Source organism: Prunus persica, chromosome G2, assembly GCF_000346465.2.
Source record: "Prunus persica cultivar Lovell chromosome G2, Prunus_persica_NCBIv2, whole genome shotgun sequence".
Taxonomy (NCBI): domain Eukaryota; kingdom Viridiplantae; phylum Streptophyta; class Magnoliopsida; order Rosales; family Rosaceae; genus Prunus; species Prunus persica.
In genome coordinates this window covers 14,635,055-14,653,273 of record NC_034010.1, presented here as the reverse complement: position 1 = coordinate 14,653,273, position 18,219 = coordinate 14,635,055, and the positions used below count along the sequence as shown (strand labels likewise).

Here is an 18,219-nt window from a genome sequence, read left to right as displayed (position 1 = left end):
GAGAGAGAGAGAGAGAGAGAGAGAGAGAGAGAGAGAGAGAGAGAGAGAGAGAGTGAGAGTTCTCTAGGGTTTTCGAAATTGAGTTTACAATTACCTCATGTGTGTTGTGTACTCATGTATTTATAGAGCTCATGCCTTCTATGGTTTGAAGAATAATCCTTATTTAATCAGGATTATTCTTACCCAAAAATAGGAGATTGGAATTAATTGAGGAGATTTTGGTGGAAATCTGTTCCTTAATTTAGGGAGATATTCAGATCTTAAATCAAATATTATCTCCCTAATTAAATAGGATATAATTAAGATGATTATTTGACATAAGGAATTTCCCTTTTCCACATGTCACCCACTTATTGGTCCTCGAAATATTTGTTCCCACATGGTCGACATTGCTGGTTGGTGGATCTAATCAGATCTCAGATCTCATGTTTGAATTTTATTCTTGAGGAATTTTGCGGTGTTTTTAGTTATAAAAGGGTAAAAATATAAATTAAAATACAAATTAAACAAGCCTTAAAGCCCTTTGTGAAGGCCCATTGGCCTCAAGCTAACAAAAATTCAAAAACATGTGACTAAGCCCAAAACAAAACTATCCATTAACTGTATCTAGGGATGGCAAAAATTCACGTGGGGCGGGTCTTCGTCGAGCCCCCAACCTTAACGGGGGGAGATTTCGAGGCCAAAAAGGAATCTGGTATGGGGATCCCCAAACTTGAAAAATCCTTGGCGAGTATGGGGAGGGGATGGTATTGGCATACTCATCCCCGAACCCGACCTGAAAATGTGTATGTTTATATTTAAATAAATAAATAAAATATTTATGCTTAACCCTAAGTTAACCTCCATCTCTTAATTCTTCCTTACCTTCTCTGGAATTTCATATTGATGTGATTTTGGATAGTTGAGTTGAACTTAATAGTTAATCTGAATGTGTTGAATGATAATTTAATATGAAACTTAATGTTAAAATGTATGATAAATATTTTTATGCAAAAAAAAAAAATAAAAAAATTGGGGATTCGGGATAGGTATGAGGGATAGTCCCCCCGACGGGGACGGGGGCGGGAATTCCCCAGAACCTATTAACCGGGGATGGGTTCGGGGATGAGGCGGGGATGGAAAGCAAAGAAGGGGATGGAATTGTCATACCTAGTCCCTACCCGGTCCGTTGCCATCTATATCCTTATTATTTTCCATTTTATTTGATTGTTACCAAATTTTCCTAATATTCTAACACTTACAAGCATGAATAATTAGAGAGAGAGAGAGAGAGAGAGAGAGAGAGAGAGAGAGGTAAGTCACAACACTTGATGCGCACTACCTCACAAAAGGCAAGTCACAAAAGGAAAATGCAACACTTGTTCAATGATTTCTTGAAACAGAACAAGACTAGAATACTTAAAAAAAGAAAAAGAACTAGGATGTCCACAAGCACAACCTGTTCACCCGGTTTATGTTTGTTCCTGTGATGGTAGGGTAAAGTTCCCTATTGCCCTGAAAATCATTGACTGGTCAACAAGTCAACTTTATTTAATGTGCAAGCGTGCCACTACTAGCAATGAAAAATCCTAGCAAACTTCTTTAAAAGATAACTTGCGCCCCAAATTATTGATTTCTTAAACAAGCGATTGTGAATTTGGGTGAGGAATATCTCCCAAGTAAGTTCTTTTCTTACCTCAGACTGGTGAGGACTTCACAATTTTCACAATACAAGATTGGTAGTTCTGGCCAAAATAAATGATAAGAAAGTGAACTGTTTTAGGCAGAACTGCTCTTTACAAAGCTCAAAAAAGGAAAACCAACTCTAAGAAAGACAAAAAAATGGCTAGGCTTCCATTTCTGTCTAGATAGATGCTTCTGATCCGGGGTGGACTGGGTATGCCTGTGCTGGACTAGACTATCAACACCTTCAACTGTCAAGTTTCAGCTGTAAATTGATACCAACGTTCGAGTTTGGCAGAGCTGCACTGTGGTACCTGTTTTGCTTGATCAGGGCTCTCCATAAATCTGTTGAGGTTTTCATATTTGTAAAACCCTAACTCTGCTTGATTTGGTTTGTGTTGAACTAAATTTGAAACGAGAGAAGCTTTGTTTTGAATGACTTATTTCTCTAAGTTTAAACTGAAGTTGGAGATTCTGAATTGTAGCTGATTTCTTTCTTGTGGCTCAATGAGCTTTTGGTTGCTTCAGTGTTTTGAAGGTTTTGAGATCAATTGATCATTTCTAAGTTTTTATTTTTTTGGTTGTCCTTTGATCTATTCACCTTTTCTCATATTTATAGAAAATGATGGAGTGAGATTTTTAATCTTTTAAAATGGGCGGCAGTTTTTCTAAAATACAAGATCTTTTATTTTTTTAAGTGTCAAAGAAAAGGGAAGTTATCTATTCTGGCAAGTAAACCATCAATAATCAGTTCTAAAGCAGTCACTTCCCTGTTTTTCTTTGAAAGAAAACCTAATCCTTTCTTTAATTTTTAACTGCTTTTTGCAAGAGTTCAAAACTGCCGTGATGGTTAGTTTTGATCTTCCAGATGAACAACTCCTTGCATCCTACTTATCTCTTTGAAAAACGTAAATCTGCTTATCCCTTGGAAATGGTGCCTGCTCTGAAGCAGAAATTTTTCTGAATATAGAAAAAGGATTTTGGTCTTCTTTTGTCTGAGAAAGGCTGGAGACTTTTGCCTGTTTAAGACCTGTTTTCATTAATTCCCATCAACTCAGTTGAGATTGCTGACTTTTCAAAGTTTAGGTAGTTACGTGGGTTTGCCTTTATTTTGGGCTTTTTCTTCTCATTTAATCATCCCAAGCCTAGGTTGAGTTTTTTGGGACAATGGGCTGATTTCTTTTTGTTTTCCGAAGCCCAAGTTTATTCTCGAAGGTTGATAGGTCCTAGGCTAGGTTTTTCATTTTTGGGCTGCTTTCCCAACTTCTTTTAATCAAGCCCAAGTGGTGCTTATGTTTTGTGGGTTTCCAAAAATAGGTTAAGTGCTGGTGGTTGTCAAAATTGACATAGGCTTTTGATATTGGACTGGGTGTGCCAAATTAGGCCCAAACACAACCTTCTGCCCGCTCAAATGAAAAAGAAGAATAATTTTCAAATTGTTTAAACTAATTTAACATACAAAGTGTACGGAGGATATTTAAAAAATAATAATTCTTCTTTTCACTTCTCCACTAGTATTAAAAACTTGGGCGAATATTAGCCGGATACTCTGTGAGGTCCAACATTCGAAACTCAAGCTTATGAAAAACACCCTCTGGAGAGAGCTTTATCCGTAAACAGGTTCCGGCTCAGAGTGGTCGCACGCTTTGCCACCATTTTTATTACCAAAAAAAAAAACTTGAAAATTTTAAAAAAAATATATTGTTTCCTTGGCTCGAGGTTTTAAAGCATCTTGATTATCATATATAGAACATCATTGAACACTGCAACCTAACTTTAAACTGCAACTTCTAGAGTAGAAGAACCCATTAAAGCAGCTGAGAAGAAAGAGGTTGGTTAGTTGGCTCAAGATGGCCAAAGTAGAGGATGAAGTCATTGAAGCTCACGTCAAACAACTCCTTTCTCGTATGACTTTGAAAGAGAAGGTCGGCCAGATGACCCAAATCGAGCGCCAGGTCGCCACCTCAGCTGCCATTAAAGACCTCTCCATCGGTACTCTCTCTCTCTCTATCTGGTATAGACTTTTTTTTGGTCCCATGTAAATGTAATTGATGGTAGACTTCATGGAGTATATATATTATTATGGCAGGGAGCATATTCAGTGCCTTGGGCAGCTTGCCGGTTGAGAAGGCTTCTCCGTCAGACTGGGCGGATATGGTAGATGGGTTTCAGAGGTCAGCGCTGGAGTCTAGGCTTGGGATCCCCCTCATATATGGGACTGATGCGGTTCACGGGAATGGTAATGTGTTTGGTGCCACCATATTCCCTCACAATGTTGGTCTTGGCGCCACTAGGTTAGTGTGTTTCATTTTTCAAGACTGCTTATTCATTAATGATACGTTTCTTGATTGGTTTTAAATTTTTGATGTTCTTGTTTGATCACTAAGAGAATAGTGGAAAAACTATAATTAGATTAAATTTGTAGCACTGACCATTTGGTCTAATGATATAAGGTAATCTCAACTTTGTGTTGGAGGAGTTTCTAAGTTCAAATCTGATGAAACACAGTTGTTTGAAACTTGGAATCCTGATTTGTAACGACTCAGACATGACATGTATGGTTATGACTTGCAAACTAAACAATGGATCATGGTTTTACCCTTTTGTGAAAGAAAAGTATGTTCTCCTAAATGTGCTACCAGGTTATCAATCTCTTTTGGCTATTTGTTGTTTAATATTTTATTTGCGATGATTTACAGAATCACAGTAAAGAAGAAAAACATAAGAACGAAAGAAGAAGAAAGTGTCTTGGTAGTCTTCCATTTCCACAAAGTTTTGAACTTTGTGTGCGTTTGTGTGTGATAGAGATGCAGATTTTGCTCGAAGGATTGGTGTGGTAACTGCCCTTGAAGCCAGGGCTTGTGGCATTCACTATACTTTCGCTCCTTGTGTGGCTGTAAGTCATTATGGATTCGGTACTCGTTATTTGATTCAAGTTCAGACTGCAGTTTATCAGATGGCAAAATTTATGGCGTATCTACTAAAACTTCAAACTCCAAAATTTGTTTCTTATGTGGAAAAATAAATAAATAAATAAATAAATTATACAACCTTTTGGGTCTTTCTTGTTCTTTTTACACTCTTTTAAGCCATGAATTTTGGTAAATTTGTAGCATATAAAACTGTAGGTATAAATGTAAGATAATAAATTGAGGCATGAATTGAATGGGTTTGTGAAGAAATTCACTTGAATGGATTCTGAGTTTGACAGGTGTGCAAAGATCCCAGATAGGGAAGATGCTACGAGAGTTACAGTGAAGACACAGAAATTGTAAGCAAGATGACTTCTATTGTTTCAGGCTTGCAGGGGCAGCCACCCCAGGGATACCCAAAGGGCTACCCTTTTGTAGCAGGTGTTGAAATATAATCCTTCCGCAGATTTCTTAGGGCTGAAGTCATCTTCTGTTTTCTGTTTTCCTACTAAGTCTATTTAAATGATGTAATGAGAACCATTAGATCATAGTCTAGGTGGATTCTCTAGCTTAGATTTGGTATGACATGTGTAATCACCTAATAGGGTAACAGCTGTAATTCTGTTAGAGAGAATCACACTTCTCTCTCTGTCAGTCACACTATGTGAGCTGCAGAATTTGCTGAATTCAATAGAACAGTGCATTCCTATTTTTCTCTTCACTCTCTCTAGCAAAATGCTCTAGAATGAGCACCTCTTCCTAATCTGAAAATACAGATATAAACTGAGAATTCTAACATGGCCTCAGAGCCAGGTTTGATTGTTTATTGGGCGTGAATCTGTGAGATTCGAGCTGGTGCTTGGCTGAGCTGACGTTGAGCTCACTCAAAATTTCACGAAGCCTTTCTAGCTGCGTCTCATGTCTAACATGGCAGGATCAAGCTCTTCTGAGTTTAGTACACCAGTGTTCAATGGAGAAAACTATGAGTTTTGGAGCATTCGAATGAAGACCATTCTGAAATCTCATGGATTGTGGGATTTGGTTGAAAATGGCTTTGATGCTTCAGATCCAATGAAGGAAAAAGGAAAGGAAGAAGGATCTAAAGCTGCTGAAGAAGAGAAGTCTACATCGGTTGAGATTTTGATGAAAGATGCTCGTGCACTTGGACTGATCCAAGGTGCAGTCTTAGACCAAATTTTTCCCAGAATAGTGAATGAAGAAACCTCAAAAGGTGCATGGGATATTCTGAAGCAGGAGTTTAGAGGGGATAAACAGGTACGAAGTGTGAAACTACAAGGCTTACGTAGAGAGTTTGAATACACTCGTATGAAGGATGGTGAGTCATTCTCTGGTTATGTTGCTAAACTGTTTGATCTGATTAATCAAATGAAAAGTTATGGTGAAAAGTTACCTAGAGAAAGAGTTGTGCAGAAATTGCTTATTAGCTTGCCTAGATCTTATGACTCTATATGTTCTGTGATTGAGCATTCAAAGGATCTTGACACTCTTGAAATTCAAGAAGTGGTTGCGTCTCTCAAGAACTTTGAGCTCAGATTGGATAGGCACACTGAAAACTCCACAGAAAAGGCTTTTACTAGCCTGAACATAGAGAGTAAAAGCTCTAAGAATGGAAGTTCTTCTGGAGGTAACAAGTCTCAGAAGAACTGGAAGGAAAGTGGGAAGAATTGGAATAACAAGTCCAATTCTAATTCCAAACCAAATGCATCAAATGAAAGAACTAAAACACCCTGCAAGCACTGTGAAAAACTGCATTATGGCAAGTGTTGGTTTGAAGGAAAACCAAAATGCAGAGGATGTGGAGAGTTTGGTCACATGGTTAGAGATTGCCATGGAAATCAACCTGTGCAGAAGGTGAATTATGCCAATCAGGTTGAAGTAACTGGAACATTGTTTTATGCATGCAATGCCGTGACAGGTGTGAAAGTGAACAATTCTTGGTATGTGGACAGTGGTTGTAGCAACCACATGATTGGAGATGAAAGGCTACTGATAGATATTCGAAGGGATGTAACTTCTAAGGTGAAAATGGGGACTTGAGAGACAGTTCAAGTTGCAGGAAAAGGCACACTTGTGATAGAAACCAGGACAGGCAGAAAACACATTCAAGAAGTGATGTTGGTGCCTGGTTTAGAAGAGAACTTGCTCAGTGTTGGTCAGATGATGGAACATGGGTATTGTTTAGTATTTGGAAAGGGAATGGTGACAATTTTTGATGATTGCTCACTGCAAAATCCTATAGCTAAGGTTCCAATGACTAGCAATAGGTGTTTCTCTCTCACAATGGTACCTGCTACTCAGTTGGTGCTGAGAGCAAGTGTGACTCACAGTTTGCAGACTTGGCATAAAAGGCTGGGCCATCTTAATGATCAAAGCATCAGGATGTTGGCAAATCAAGACATGGTTCATGGACTGCCTAGTCTGGAGAAGGATTTTGCAGTTTGTGAAGGCTGCAAGCTGGGAAAGCAGCATAAAGACTCATTTCCTGCAGAATCTACTTGGAGAGCCCAGTTTCCACTTGAATTAGTTCACACTGACATCTGTGGTCCAATGCATATTGCATCAATGTCAGAAAACAGATATTTCCTGTTATTCATTGATGACTATACAAGAATGGCTTGGGTTTATTTTCTCAGAAATAAATCTAATGCTTTTGAATGTTTCAAGAAGTTCAAAGCAATGACAGAACTGCAGATTGGACACAAGGTGAAATCACTTAGAAGTGACAGAGGTGGGGAATTCATGTCAAATGAATTTCTTGCATACTGCAGTGAGGCTGGAATACAAAGGCAGCTGACTGTAGCATATTCCCCTCAGCAAAATGGAGTTGTTGAGAGAAAGAACAGGACTGTAATTGAGATGGCAAAGTCTATGCTACATGAGAAGAGTCTTCCATATGAGTTTTGGGCAGAAGCTGTTCATACAGCAGTCTACCTTCTCAACAGGTGTCCTTCTAAGTCTCTTAAGAAAATGACACCATTTGAGGCCTACACAGGAAGAAAGCCAGGTATTGCACACTTGAAAGTGTTTGGATGCCTATGTCATGTACTTATTCCTTCTGTTTTGAGACACAAGTTGGAAGAAAACAGTCACAAATGCATTTTTGTGGGCTATGGATTGTGTGAAAAAGGCTATAGACTCTATGATCCTAAGACTAGAAAGATTATCTTGTCTAGGGATGTCTATTTTGATGAAGAAGCCTCATGGAAGTGGGAGAATCCTAGCAAGGCAGATGTGAGAATGCCTATGCCAGATGGAAATCAAGGTACTGCAGAAACTGAACAGAGGCTATTAGATGAACAATCTCAGTTTTTGGATACTCAAATGCAGATGGAAGAAGAAATTGCACCTCAAGGGGAAGAAATGCTTGATGAGACTCAAAGGTTTGATCACACACCTCACAAGTGGAGGAGCATTAATGACATAATGGCACAATGCAACATGTGCATTGTAGAACCTGACAGCTTTGAAGAAGCAGATTTGGATGAATCATGGAGAAGTGCAATGGAGGCTGAATTGGAGATGATTGAGAAGAACAATACTTGGAAATTAGTTGACAGGCCATCTAACAAACCAGTAATTGGTGTTAAGTGGGTCTACAAGGTCAAACTGAACCTAGATGGTACTGTGCAGAAGAATAAAGCTAGGCTTGTGGCTAAAGGCTATTCACAAAAGCCTGGAATCGACTATAATGAGACATTTGCCCCTGTGGCAAGACTTGACACCATCAGAACTTTGATAGCCCTTGCAGCACAAAAGGAATGGAACCTATTTCAACTGGATGTGAAGTCTGCCTTTCTCAATGGCATTCTAAAGGAGGAAGTTTATGTTGAACAACCTCAAGGATATGTTCAAGAGAGCAAGGAAACCAAGGTGTACAGGTTGAACAAGGCTCTATATGGACTGAAACAAGCCCCAAGGGCCTGGTATGATGAAATAGATGCCTATTTCAACACTGCAGGTTTTAAGAAGAGCTTAAGTGAAGCTACTCTCTATATCAAAACAAGTGACACCTCAGGTATTATCATTGTCTCACTTTATGTAGATGACATTATATATACTGGAAGCTGCCCTAAAATGCTTGAAGAATTTAAACAAGATATGATGCAACACTATAAGATGACAGACTTGGGTCTGTTGCACCATTTTCTTGGCATGGGAGTGGAACAAACTAATAAGCATATTTTCATTCATCAAAAGAAATATGCCATGAAAATTCTTGAGAAGTTTGGAATGAGAGACTGTAAGTCAGTGGCAATTCCATTAGTGTTGAATGAGAAATTGTGTAGAGAAGATGGGAGTGAAGCAGCAGATGAAAGTGAATTCAGACAGATTGTAGGAAGTCTGCTTTATCTGACTGCCACAAGACCAGATGTCATGTTTGCATCTAGCTTGCTTGCTAGGTTTATGCACAATCCCTCAAAGAAACACATGGGAACTGCTAAAAGGGTGCTGAGATACATACAAGGCACATTGGATTTTGGAATTGAATTTGAAAAGGGGAAAACAACTACTCTAATTGGGTACTGTGACAGTGACTGGGCTGGGAGTGAGGATGATATGAGGAGCACCTCAGGATATGCCTTCACACTAGGCTCAGGCATGTTCTCTTGGGCTTCCATCAAGCAAAACACAGTTGCTCTATCTACAGCCGAAGCTGAGTATGTGAGTGCTGCAGAAGCAACTTCACAAGCTAAGTGGCTCAGATTTGTGCTTGAAGATTTTGGTGAAGAACAGGTAGAAGGGACTCCAATTCTATGTGACAACACCTCTGCAATTGCAATGGTAAGGAATCCAATTCATCACCAAAAGACAAGACACATCAGCAGGAAATTTCATTTTATAAGGGAAGCCATTCAAGCAAAAGAAATTGAACTGGTGTACTGCAAGACAGAAGATCAGATAGCAGACATTTTGACTAAGGCTCTGCCTAAGGATCGGTTTGTAAGGCTGAGAAGCTTGCTTGGAGTGAAATCAGCTAAAGGATTAGAAGGGAGTGTTGAAATATAATCCTTCCGCAGATTTCTTAGAGCTGAAGTCATCTTCTGTTTTCTGTTTTCCTGCTAAGTCTATTTAAATGATGTAATGAGAACCATTAGATCATAGTCTAGGTGGATTCTCTAGCTTAGATTTGGTATGACATGTGTAATCACCTAATAGGGTGACAGCTGTAATTCTGTTAGAGAGAATCACACTTCTCTCTCTGTCAGTCACACTATGTGAGCTGCAGAATTTGCTGAATTCAATAGAACAGTGCATTCCTATTTTTCTCTTCACTCTCTCTAGAATGCTCTAGAATGAGCACCTCTTCCTAATCTGAAAATACAGATATAAACTGAGAATTCTAACAGCAGGAAGGTAGAAAGTGAAAGGAGAGTTATTAGTCAATAATTTTCCATGCATACTTCTTTCATGAAACATATTGCATCTTATCTGAATTTGATAACATGTCTTTAATCATCTTTGTTTCAAATAAAATCAAATAATTATTTTCAAAATTGTATACTAATTGAGGAAAAATCGAGTTCTTGGAGGTTCACAACTTATGCTTACCATGTTCTTGCATTCAAATACTTAAGTCCCATTGGAAGTAATCTCAGATATTTGAACTTTTTCTTACTTTTGTATATTTCAGAAACAACATTATTGCATCTGCCAAGCATTTTGTTGGAGAAGGGGGTACAGAGAAAGGTGTCAATGAGGGCAATAATATATCCTCTTATGACGACTTAGAGAGAATTCATATGCGCCCTTATCTAGACTGTATTTCTCAAGGAGTTTCCACTATTATGGTGTCCTATAACAGCTGGAATGGACAGAGACTACATGGACACAGTTTTCTCCTCACAGAAATCTTGAAAGATAAGCTAGGTTTTAGGGTAAGGAACCCACATAATCTGCACTATTTCCTACTGGAAAAGAGGGACCGAAGACCTACCCCTACCAATTCCTATTAGTCTGTTCTCAACTAATTATAATCAGTCATTTCAGCACAAAGATAATATTGCATATTGTGATGGAATATGTTAGAATTTTGATATCCAGAATGCTCCCTAGTCATCAGTAAGATGCAACTTTGCAAACATTTGAATGAACTTCAAGTAACCTTCCATATATTTTATTGGTTTATTCAAAGTGCAGAGTTTCTTTAACATTAAATGTTGTATGTCTAGATAAGCATCATTTTGTACTCTGCTGCAGGGATTTGTGATTTCTGACTGGGATGGAATTGACCAACTTTGTGAACCTGAAGGTTCAAACTATCGTTTATGCATTTCGTTAGCCATTAATGCAGGAATAGACATGGTACATATGAACTCCAAGTTTATAAGCCTAACAATTATTTGCTTTCCTTGATCTTTACTTCCTACATTTGTCTAATTCAGAAGGTATGCAGGTCATGGTTCCTTTCAGATATGAACAATTCATTGAGGAATTAATATATCTTGTGGAATCTGGGGAGATACCAATGTCCAGGATAGATGATGCTGTTGAGAGAATACTAAGAGTGAAGTTTGTTGCTGGTCTTTTTGAACATCCCTTCACTGATACATCTTTGCAGGACATAGTTGTTGAATTATAAGCCTTAAGCTGACTTAAGAGTTAGTTTAATCAGTATTTCTTTTTATCCTTGTTTTTTGACAAGTGTAAGTTCTCCATTGGTTACCTAAGTGAACGGCTGAGATCATCTTGTGATGTAAGAGATCCAGCTACTGTGCATAACAGAAATATTCCTCACACTATGTGTGTGAGGTTAAAAAGAGAAAATAGATTGAAATGAATACTCTGCTGCTACACGTATAGCAGACAGATTCTCTGCTAAATTCTTCCTGCTTCTTCTTCCACTTATTTTCCTTCTGCAAAATCTGAATACACATATATGAAAAACACTAACATGGCCTCAGAGCCAGGTTGGATTGTCTAAAGAGCTGGGCGTTCAATCTGTGAAATAAGAAGATATCATTGGGAAATTTGAGTTTTCTTCTCAATCTGAAAGCAACTCGTTTTTGGAAGAATCAGAGATCAACCATGGCTGGATCTGGAAGCTCAGATGTGAGAACTCCAATTTTCTCTGGTGAAAATTATGAGTTTTGGAAGATTAAGATGGTGACCATATTCAAATCATATGGGCTTTGGAATCTGGTAGAGAAGGGAATTCCAGTTTCAGATTCGAAGAAGAAGAAGAAGGCAACTGAGGAGACTTCAGAGGAAGAAGATGATGAGAAAGCAGCTGCAATCCTCATGAAGGATGCAAAGGCTCTGGGTATTATCCAAAATGCAGTCTCAGATCAGATTTTTCCACTAATAGCAAATGCAGACTCTGCCAAAGCTGCTTGGGAGCTATTGCATGGAGAATTTCATGGTGGAGATCATGTTAGATCGGTAAAACTTCAAAATCTTAGACGAGAATTTGAATATACTAGGATGCATGATAGTGAGTCATTGTCTACTTATCTTACTAGACTGAATGATCTGATTAATCAAATGAAAACATATGGTGAAGTGCTCTCGAATGAGAGGCTTGTGCAAAAGGTTTTGATTAGTCTTAGCAAGGTTTATGACCCCATTTGTTTAGTGATTGAAAACACTAAGAGTCTAGAGACTGTGGAGTTGCAAGAGGTAATTGCTATTCTGAAAAGTCAAGAGCAGCGATTTGAGTTGCACAATGCAGATGCAACTGAGAAAGCTTTTGCCTTATTCACAGTGAGTTCAAGAGGTCAGAATAAAAATGCAACTAATTCTGGTCCATCCAAGGCTCAGAAAAATTAGAATCCAAAAGGCAAACCTTGGGAATCGAAAGGCAAGCCTCAATGGAATAATTCTGCACAGCCTCACAGCTCATCTACAGGTCAAGAAGCTGTAAAACCCCAATGCAAGGTGTGTTCCAAGTATCACTTTGGAGAATGCAGGTATAAAGGCAAGCCAAAGTGTTACAACTGTGACAGGTTTGGTCACTTGGCTAGAGAGTGCATTGCAGAGAAGGCTGTGCAAAAGGCAAACTGTGCAAGTCAAAAGGAGGTGACTGGAAACCTGTTTTATGCAAACTGTACTACCACTGAGTCAAAACCGAATGGGGATTGGTATATTGACAGTGGCTGTAGCAATCATATGACAGGAAATGTGGATTTGCTTGTTGATATAAGGACAAATGTGGCTGGAAAAGTGCAGATGCCAACTGGTGCTCTTGTGAATGTGGCTGGCATGGGTTCACTAGTTATTGACACAACAAAAGGAAGAAAATACATTAGAGAAGTAATGTATCTTCCGGGTTTAAAAGAGAATCTGTTAAGTGTTGGACAAATGGATGAGCATGGATATTGTTTGGTGTTTGGAGATGGAATGTGCAAGGTGTTTGAAAGCTCCTCAATGAACAGCCTCATTATCAAAGTCCAAATGATGAAAAACAGATGCTATCCCCTGTCATTCCTAGCTGAGAATCAACTGCTCATGAAGGCTAGTATTACACATAGCACATGGATTTGGCACAAAAGGCTAGGACACCTACACTTTAGAGGACTGAAGTAGTTGAGAGACAAAGATATGGTACATGGATTACCTCAATTGGAAGAGCAAAATGTTGTGTGTGAAGGCTGCCAGTTTGGAAAACAACACAGGGATGTTTTTCCAAAGAATCAAGCTCAAAGAGCAATCTCTCCACTTGAGTTAGTTCACACTGATCTTTGTGGGCCTATGAAAACTGAATCTGTGGCAGGAAATAAATACTTCATGTTGATCATTGACGACTGTACAAGGATGAGTTGGGTGTATTTCTTAAGAAACAAATCTGAAGCTTTCAATTGTTTCAAGAAATTTAAATCTATGACTGAGTTGCAATCTGGACACAAAGTGAAATGCTTGAGAAGTGACAGAGGTGGAGAATTTCTATCTTCTGAGTTCATAAAGTTTTGTGAAGATCATGGGATTCAAAGATAGCTCACAATGGTTTATACTCCTCAGCAAAATGGAGTGGTAGAAAGGAAAAACAGGACAGTGGTTGAAATGGCCAAGTCTATGCTACATGAGAAGGAAATACCTTATTTTCTTTGGGCAGAGGCTGTACACACAGCTGTATATATCTTGAATAGATGCCCTACCAAGGCGTTGAACAATGTCACACCTTTTGAGGCTTATAGTGGAAGAAAGCAGGGCATTGCTCATCTGAAAGTCTTTGGCTCTTTATGTTATGTTCATGTGCCTAATGAACTAAGACATAAACTCGAGCCTAAGAGTGTGAAAGGAGTGTTTGTAGGATATGCAACCTGTGAGAAAGGCTATAGGATCTATGATCCAACCTCCAAGAAGCTCACCTTATCAAGAGACATTATCTTTGATGAAGAGAAGTCTTGGAACTGGTCCGAGCACTCAAATAAAGTTGTGACACCATTTCCTGATGAAAGCCTAAGTGAGCATGACTTTGATATAGGAGATGGAGCTGAAAATGTTGCACTAACACCTCAGACTCAAACCCGATATGAAAGGAGTCCATCATTCTTTCAAGCATCATCACAACATATCTCAAGTGACATAAGTAGTGAAGAAAGGAACACTCAAGCTTATGATCACTCACCATTGAAGTGGAGAAAGTTAGATGATGTGCTTGCACAGTGCAATCTCTGCATCATTGAACCAGAAAGATATGCAGAGGCAGCTCAAGACAAGGCATGGCTAAGAGCTATGGAAGATGAACTCCAAATGATTGAGAAAAATGGTACTTGGGAATTGGTTGACAGACCAACTGAGAAACCAGTTATTGGAGTCAAATGGGTTTACAAAACCAAGCTAAACTTGGATGGTTCAGTTCAAAAGAACAAGGCAAGGTTAGTTGCAAAAGGATATGCTCAGAAACCTGGACTGGATTACAATGAAACCTATGCTCCTGTGGCTAGATTGGACACCATTAGAACCCTCATTGCCTTAGCTGCTCAGAAAGAGTGGAAGCTGTACCAGCTTGATGTAAAATCAGCGTTTCTAAATGGTGTATTGCAAGAAGAGGTCTATATAGACCAACCGGAGGGTTATGTAATCAAAGGCAAGGAAGATAAAGTTTATAGGCTGCACAAGGCTCTTTATGGTTTAAAACAAGCACCTAGAGCTTGGTATGGAGAGATAGACACCTACTTCATGCAATGTGGTTTTAAGAAAAGCCTAAGTGAAGCTACTTTGTATACCAAGTCAAGAGGAGATAGAAATATTCTCATTGTCTCAATTTATGTTGATGACATTGTGTATACAGGGAGTTGCAAAGAATTGTTAGATGAATTCAAGGAAGAGATGATGATGAAATATGAGATGACAGATTTGGGCCTTCTACATCACTTCCTTGGCATGGGGTTGGTTCAAACGAATTCAAGCATATTCATTCACCAAAAGAAGTACGCAGGTTCTCTATTGAACAAATTTGGCCTAAATGAGTGTAAGTCTGTAACTACACCTCTTGTAGCAACTGAAAAGCTAGTTAAGGATGACGGAAGTGGAGCAGCAAGTGAAGAGCAATATAGAAGCATCGTAGGTAGCCTCTTGTACCTAACTGCCACCAGACCCGACATTATGTATGCTTCTAGTCTGCTTGCTCGTTTCATGCATTGCCCCACAAATAAGCACTATGGAACTGCTAAACGAGTGCTAAGGTATGTGAAAGGGACTCTAGACTATGGTCTAGAGTATGTAAAAGGAAGGAATGCAATGCTGATTGGCTTCTGTGACAGTGATTGGGGAGGATCAATTGATGACAGCAAAAGCACTTCTGGATATGCATTCTCCTTTGGCAGTGGTGTCTTCTCTTGGGCTTCAGTCAAGCAGAATTGTGTGGCGCTGTCCACAGCAGAGGCAGAATATATAAGTGCATCCGAGGCTACTGCTCAGGCCATTTGGCTTAGATTCGTGTTAGAAGATTTTGGAGAACTTCAGACAGAAGCAACCCCATTGCAGTGTGACAATACATCTGCAATTGCCATTACAAAAAACCCTGTGTTCCATCAGAAGACAAAGCATATTGATCGAAGATATCACTTCATCAAAGATGCACTTCAAGAAGGCATCATTGACTTGGTGTACTGTCCTACTAAGGAACAACTAGCTGACATTTTCACCAAACCTTTGGCTAAGGATCCATTCAATTATCTCAGGAGCATGCTTGGAGTTAAATCAGCTCAAGACTTAAAGGGGAGTGTTGAATTATAAGCCTTAAGCTGACTTAAGAGTTAGTTTAATCAGTATTTCTTTTTATCCTTGTTTTTTGACAAGTGTAAGTTCTCCATTGGTTACCTAAGTGAACGGCTGAGATCATCTTGTGATGTAAGAGATCCAGCTACTGTGCATAACAGAAATATTCCTCACACTATGTGTGTGAGGTTAAAAAGAGAAAATAGATTGAAATGAATACTCTGCTGCTACACGTATAGCAGACAGATTCTCTGCTAAATTCTTCCTGCTTCTTCTTCCACTTATTTTCCTTCTGCAAAATCTGAATACACATATATGAAAAACACTAACAATAGTTGGTTGCAAGGTAATTTTCAGAGCAGCACGTCTCATTTTCCCGTCATTGAAACCGCCACATGTTTTGCATGTTATCATTTGAAAATGGCCCATTGATCATATATTCTGTTTTGAGCATCTTGTACTTATGAAACAGTTTCTATTTCCATGATTCTCGTGCAGATGCACAGAGATTTAGCACGTGAAGCAGTTCGGAGGTCATTGGTTCTTTTGAAAAATGGAAAGGATCCAATGGAACCTTTTCTTCCCTTAGAAAGAAAGGCTAAAAGAATACTCATTGCTGGAACTCATGCCGATGATCTTGGAAATCAGTGTGGAGGGTGGACAGCTACAAAATATGGTAGCAGTGGAAGGATAACAATTGGTATGGAATTATGTTGCTATTTTTCTACTATTTTTATGACTGAAAGCCTAATTGTTGATTATCATAATCAATGTGACATATTTGTGTGTGTGTGTGTGTATATATATCTTAATAAGATTAGAATTTCATTTGCATGCATCATGTTTTTTCAAACAATTTCATTTTTCAAGTTTTGAAGCAGAATTTTGCAAACTTTACTTTTGAAAACCATTATAAACAGGTTATAGAAATTTTTTTTTTCTTCATGGCTCAATTTTGTTGAAAACAAGAAATTGATAGATGGTAAATTTGCATGCTAGTATCTTTTCAATGCCTTAATTGCACATGTGCAACTCACTAATTAGATCATTTACATTTTTAGGGACAACCATCTTGGAAGCTATTAAGAAGGCAGTTGGAGATGATACAGAAATCATTTATGAGAAGTATCCCTCGACAGAGACCTTAGCACGGCAAGATATCACTTTCGCGATTGTAGCTGTTGGTGAAGCTCCATATGCAGAAGGCAAGGGCGACAATTCAAAGCTTGTGATCCCCTTGAATGGAGCTGATATCATAAGCTCAGTTGCTGACAAAATCCCCTCATTGGTAATTCTGATTTCTGGAAGACCCTTAGTTTTAGAGCCCTGGCTATTGGAAAAGATAGATGCTCTTGTTGCTGCCTGGTTACCTGGTACTGAAGGAGATGGAATTGCAGATGTTATCTTTGGAGATCACGATTTCGAGGGCCAGCTCCCAGTGACATGGTTTAAAAGGGTTGAACAGCTGCCTGTGAATGCTGGAGACAATTCATATGACCCTTTATATCCTCTTGGCTTTGGGCTGGCATGCAATAAGGAGAGAGGTTAACACTAAATAATTTGTCACTAGGTTGTTCCCAAGTCTAAGTTTATTGAACTTGTGTAAGCAGAGCAGACCAGATATTCATGACGAGAAGGCCAATTGCATGCTCTGAATTGAAGATAAAAGGTAATTTCGTGGGCTTTGCGGGGAAATAATGGCATCGGAGGAGAAATGTACAAACACTACGTACCTAGTGTGTACTAATTAATTAGACACAGTATCCTTGGAGTCTTGAGGTTGTCTCATTACGTTTTTGTCTCACTCTGATCCGCATGGGGTTATTTTTCTTTACAATTTGTCTCTGGTACTTCGGTCAACGGTCAAAGCCGCGTTTTCATAAAATATGATACGATATGGTCAGATAGATATTTGGTTGCTAGAAGAAATCCATGGGCAATGCATCGAGTCAAGAATAATGCTCACATAAAATCTTCGTTTTGCATGCTGCTAATGAAATTTATATGTATTATATAAAGAATTTTTAGCCGTTTTGCCCCCTAAATTATTAGGCAATTCAAATTTACTCCCTTGAATTATTTCGTCTCTTGATTTAGTTTTTTTACTCGTTTAAAATAGTCAATATAAAATTTGCCGTTAGATTTCTTGAGATTTCATCTATATTTCTATCTAAATATTGATTAGGTGGCCATGTGATTTGTTTGTTGAGGGAATTATAGTCCTTCCATTTGTATTTCCATTTATTGTTTAAAATAAACAATAAAACAAATTCTTCAATCAAAAAAATTCTTCAATAAAACAAATTCCATTTATTGTTTCCATTTTCGCACCCAAACCCATACTCCTCCGCCTGCGAAAACCCCACAACCAAAAGACCTCCATTGCTTCCTCTGTTCAAGCTCTGTGTCACCAAAAACCAAACTGCCGGGCACAAAGACCAAACTGCCCTTCTAACTAAAAATC

The 18,219-nt window shown here is 38.7% G+C and overlaps 1 pseudogene; it reads left to right on the top strand.

Moving 5' to 3' along the window:
• Positions 3,430 to 17,304, top strand: LOC18786528 (annotated as a pseudogene).